The sequence below is a fragment of the Mirounga leonina genome, unplaced genomic scaffold (assembly GCF_011800145.1).
Source record: "Mirounga leonina isolate KUSES-001 unplaced genomic scaffold, KU_Mleo_1.0 Mir_170, whole genome shotgun sequence".
NCBI classification, from domain to species: Eukaryota; Metazoa; Chordata; class Mammalia; order Carnivora; family Phocidae; genus Mirounga; species Mirounga leonina.
This window is the reverse complement of record NW_023270433.1, coordinates 31,238,552-31,244,551: the sequence shown is the minus strand read 5'-3', so window position 1 is coordinate 31,244,551 and position 6,000 is coordinate 31,238,552.

The following is a 6,000-nucleotide window of genomic DNA, read 5'->3' as shown; positions in this document are numbered from 1 at the left end:
TGTCCAGGAACTTAGATGCAAGGGCACACATAGCCAAGTGCCAAAGTCAGGATTTGCATCCAGGTCTCTGACTCCAGAGTTAGCAGCCTCAACCTCTAGAATTTACTAGTAACAAATTCAGTCACATTATCATCAAAACAAAAGCACATCACCTAAAAATTCCTGGAGAGAACTCATGGACATTTCAGAATACATCTCTGCACCCCTCTGAATTGTGCTAAAGGCTGTAAGCCCCTTTTTCTGCCTCCTTCACATTGTCACCCCAGTGACGATGCATCCACAGAGAATACTGAAGAGGCTCCTGCGGTGGGGACACTCCCTGATGGCCTCACCCCAGCCCATTTTCCCTCTGCTGCCTGCACGTTTATGAGGATATGGGTGCCCTGAACAAAGGCAATATTTCCTGCAACTACTAGCCTAAGGAACTCATTCATTCCACAAATATTTACCCAACAGCTACTGTATTCCAAGACTTGTATAAATGGTGGGGTGTATTGACATTAGTATTAGGGTGTGGATATCATATTTACCTAAGGAGAGATAACCAGGCCCAGTGGTTGAGAATATGTATTCTGTTCCTCAATTTCCTCTTGTGTGACATGGAAAAATCCTAGTACTTACCTCATGAGTTGATATGAACCTAAATAGGTTAATACATGTAAAATTTTGGACCAGTACCTACCATGTAATAAGCCCTCATTAAATATTAGCTGTTATTAATTTAAGTGACCAGCCCTATGAGTGAGAGAGAGAGAGAGAGAGGAGAGCTGTGCCAGGAACTATATAAGCCATTTCTTTCAAAGTGCAGATGCGTCCGATGCAAGGTGGGATTTGAAGTATCATATTGATTGGGTGTGGACTTCACCTTATGGACTTACCTGAGAAATTAACGCCTACTTAAGCCCAGCATATCAGTAGTGGTGGTGGTGGTAGCAGCAGTAAGTATTTACTGAGCCAATATGTATCAGGCCACGGTGCTAAGTGTTTTGCCTATGTTCTTTAATGTAATTCACACAATAGTCAGTACCATTATTGTTCCCATTTTCAGGTGAGGAAACTATAGAGCAGTGAAGCAGTGTGCCCCAAGGTACAGCTGACACGGGCCAGGTGAGGAGGTAACTCAGGTTTTATAAGTGCAAATGCTATGCCTTAGCCAATAAGCCATACTGTCCTTGCGGAGCTCACAGGCTCCGGGGGCAGCTAGCAGTTTGAAACAAATAATCGCAGGAGGCTGGAAAAGTGCCGGGAGAGGTGGCATAGTAAACCAGCTCTTCCCAAACCTGTCCTCGCCCCTCCACTCACTTGTTGGTGCCTGGGTGGCACGGACCAGATCTTACCCATCTTGGTTCGCCTTGCACCAGTGAGGTGCTCGGTAAATATTTGCTGGTTTAGTTGGATTTGAATGAGATATAATGACTCTTTCAGATGGCTAATGATTTCTCTAGTGTGGATTACAAGCCCTAAGGGTATGTTATTGTTTCTGAAGTTGGAGCCAGAAATGACAGTCTCTGTTTAAGGATGTAAGAATGCTCAAAATAAGAATGAGGTTTGTTGCAGGCAAATTTGCTAGATGTGGGTTCCTTTGGTTTCTGGGTCACTTACAACTGGCTACCTTGGACTCTTGTACATTCTAAAAAGCTCCTGGCTGCGCTGTTTCCCTGAGTCATGAATTGAAAATGCAAGATTAGAAGACAGATCTTATCCTTGCAATGAAAACCCCACACGCTACATTTCGTCTGTAATAGCTCCCTCTGCGCCAATCTGACCCCTCCCCCGATGCTCTGCTCCTCCTGTCACTCAGGGGAAGGGAGATCAGCACCATTCATTCCATCTTTGGGAAGTTCTAAGCCCCAGGAAGGGTCCTTTTACTGAGTGAAAGCTGCCTGCCTCGAGCTTTCTCCCACTTGTCCTGCCTCACCAGCCCAGGACCATGAGAAGCGCCATCAGCTTCCTTTGCCTCAAGACAGTCTCTTGCTATAGATGTCAAGACATATGGCCAGTTCTGCACAATAAGTAAGCATCAGTGGAGAACTGCCATGAGTAGGGACACGAGAGAGGCAAGCCTCTTTCTCCTTACACATCTCCTGATGCACAGATCGGATTCACACGGCGAGAAGCAGAACCAGGAGAAAAGGCCATTGGAGAAGGCCTTGAAAAAGGACATTGGCCCAGAGTGAGGAGATTTGGGGTTGAAGCACAACATTCTACTTATCATGAAGTAGAGGTGCCTACACCTCTGCTCACAGGGGGGAGACGTGGCAAGGTCAAAGTGGCACATAGCCTAAATGTGCCGGTGACCAAGAAACACCAGCCTAACATTCAGAAAGCCATTACCCCCTACTTATATTTTTACTGGGGTCTCTTTAAATGGCAAAATGGAGAAGTATCATTGAGTGAATCACAGCAAAATTCTTCTTCACTTGCGCATTTCCCCAAAGTTGGCCATGCTTTGATAACTGTACACTTTTTCCCATCTGGAAGCTCCTTTCTTCCTTTTCTCTCTTCCCAAACCTGTAAACCAAATTCTCTGATGAAGAGGATGGGCAGCAGAAGAAAGCCAAACTCTTGATTCCCTGTATCCTTTCTTGCTCCCACCTTTAACTGAGTTGTTCACATTTACTCCATTCTTCCAAGAGTTTTTAAAAAAGTTTTCAAAGGCATATAAGATACATGTTTCAGTGGGAAGAGCCTGGGCTGGGAGAGCAGTGTTCACTCCTCTAAGAAAGTTAGCACTTTTGTCTCCTCCTACTTCTCAATTCACTGCAGGAGACTGTAGGGGCTTGGGGCGGGGAGGGGGTGCGGGGTGGGGGACAGACACAACCAAGCCTGGGTTCAAATTCATCTCCGCCATTTGCTGCCGATGTGATCTTGGGCAAGTCATTTAACCTCCCTTGAACCTCAGTTTCATCATCTGCAAAACGGGATGACATACCTACTACGGCTTTGGAAAGATTAAATGTAAGGCATCTAGAATGGGCCTGGAAACAATATACCTTTTCCATAGCACGTCACATCTAGTCAGCAACACTGTGCTGGGGTCTAGGGGAGGTGCTCACACGTCCGAGACTGAGTCTGTTTCCTGGAAAAATTCGTGGGGTAGTAGGGGAGAAAAGACAGGACAGTAATCCCAGTAAGAGAAAATAGAGCCTGCCGAGGGGCCCGTGTAGGGCCGTGTGAGAGAGGAGGCAGGCAGAGCCCAGAAGGGCCCCTGGAAAGGTGGAGTGTGAATGGGTTATGGCTGGATGGTCAGGTCTGGCCATAAAGGCAAACAGAGGAAAGGAAGGTGTGGTGCCTGGACTGGGAGAGACAAGTGGAGCACTGAATGCGTAGGCGGGAGGGCTAGACAGCGGATGGAAGCTGGCTAGCTGTCTGAGTAAGGACTAGCTTTCTTGTGTCTGAGCTAGAACTGCAAACAGGCCCTCCAAATGAACTTTTGCACAGGCTCACAAGCAAAAGCCAGTCCAGAGAGCTTTAATGCTGTCTTCCACTCTCCCAACACCAAGTGGGGAGAGAGGGAAGGATTGCAAGGCAGAAGGGGTCACTGTTTCTCACTGCTCCCGGCAGGTTTGGTGCCAATGACTCCAATGGAAGACGGAGACATTCTGACGGCCTGGGGTCCCCAAGGAGACAAAGTCCCTCTGAGTCCCCTCGCTTGCCCCGAAGCAGGAGCAGGTGTGGGTCTCAGCACCCCAGGCCTCTTGGATGGATGGTCATCAGCTCTTCTCATTTCTGAGGCTGGCTGGGCATAGCTCTAACTTTTGTTCAGAGTCCTTGCCTGGACTGTTTCATCAAGAGCAACATGAGTTCTTTAACAATGTGTAACTATAACCTGTCACGCTTTTACCATTTCAAGCATAGTGCTGGCTTCTGCATATAAACTGCTGATGACATCTGGCATCTTTGTATTTAAAGCTACCTGTTTCAACCACTTCGGGACAGTGTGATCTGTTTATGGACTCCAGGTCCCCCCAAAAGAGTTTTCCCTAGGGCTCTTAGCAAGATGTTTGAATGCCAGGTTCAGGCAGACAAAGGTCTTTCTGTTGGTTCAAGAGAAGGTCTGTGAGATGTAGCATGGGAACTAGAAGGCCCAGGAAGAGGACAGCAGTGGCAGAAAGAGCACTGGGGAGAGGCCTGGGGCATATCATAATGACTCAGAAGAAAGGCAAGGGGCTGGACCAGGCACAAGGCAGAGGAGAGGATAGACTCAAGAAATAAAGTCAAGGGCAGACAGTGACTCTAAAGAAGTGAGACAGGTACCAGCCACAGGTAAGGGAGGAGGTGGGTTACCTCTTCCATGTCAGTGAGGTAAGGGAGTTCCCTTCCAGTGCATTGTCTTTTCTCTGTGCAAGAGGAGAGCTCATTCTCTGGAGGTAGGATGCTGGACTGGAGGTGGGGAGAGGTGTCTGAGAGGCATGGGCAGGGCGGACAGAGAGAGGCCACAGGGGCAGGAGGGGGCATTCCGAACTCCAGTGAGAGTGGCTCTCCCTCTTCACACCCTCCACTCCCCAGGACTCCCCACAGGAGACAAGTGCTAAGTACGATTACCAACTGGACCACAGGGGAGGAGCCTGCTTGCCCTGGGGTCTCAGGAGGCACAGCCAATTGAAGTGATCAACGGCCCTCTGAAAGCTGGCCAGTTGGCCTCAGGAGGTTGTTGGAAAGTGATCGATGTGAAATGCCCAGTGAAGAAGCAGGCATGTGCTCAGTGTCAGTTCACTGTTTCCTTCCTTTCCCTCATTTTTAAAGGCATTTCCAACTTTACAATGTTCAAGCTAGAAAGGATCACGTGGTTCAATCCTCCCATTTGCCACAGGGGAAAGAGGCAAGTACAAAGTGGAATGGTAGGTGCTCCAACAGAACGAGCGGGTCATATGGGAACACTAGTGAAGGACACTTAATCCCGCTCTGGCTGGGGGCGAAGTCCCCAGGAGGCTCCCCCCTTCACCCCCAGGCCCTGGCTCTTTGCTGGGCCCCTCCCACACGTGTAGGCACACACCCACGCTGGCTTCCAGCCCCGGCTGCCCCTGGGAATGGTCTTACAGGGTGGAAAGCTCTTAGGATACTTTACTAGGACTAGAATATCATTGTGGAAAATCTCCCCAGGCTCCAACCGCTGACTCATCCCTTGAGCCTTGTCCAGGAAATCAGTCTCCAAGATTGCACAAACTCACATGCGGAACAGCTATCAATATGTTCGCATTTGTATCCATGTCAATCTCCTTCCCTTATTCCTTGATATAATGAGTTATCTAATTATGGTGACATCTGTTGAGGAGGAATCTAGCTTCCCTCTCCCTGCTCAGCATCCAGTACAGGGCTCTTTTTGGGGGAGATCAGATGCTTCAGGGTTTGTGGGGGAGAGGCAGAACCCCAACAGGAATCAGCCGTGGCTGCCACATGACTTGTGCTGTCCCTACCACCGAGCCCCTCCCTACCCCCAGCAGCGTCTCAGGGATGGGCAGACCTGCAGAGGGAGCTGAGAGAGCCGCAGGCTCCCTGCTCCCAGGTCTCCGTACTCCCAGCCCAGGCCGTTGAGAAGTCAACGGGGAAGGCAGAGGCACATGTGTGGATTGCTTCACCTTTGTCTAATAATTAACGTGTTTGCTTTATTTTAGCCCAGAAATGAGTTTACCTTGGCTAACCATCGTGTGACCTGGAAACTGATGTATCTACAACTCTTCCTCTCTTGTGTCAGCGTTCCTCAAAGCCAGATTTTAAGTCCTGGCCAACATTCATTTATTCATTCATTCATTCAACAAATACTTGTTGGGCACCTATTAGACACTAGGGGCCCTGAGATAAATAAGCACAGTCTTCCGAGAATTTAACATTTAGTGATGCAAATGATCGCCACACAGGAAGATGATGCTGAGAGAGACTTAGAAGAAGGGGCCACCCGGTCCAGGGTTCCCCCTTTGCCATCACCCCAAGGTGTCTTTAAAAACCACAGAGTCCTCACCTCTCATGCTGAGCCCCCAAAAGACTCAGGGTGGCATAGCC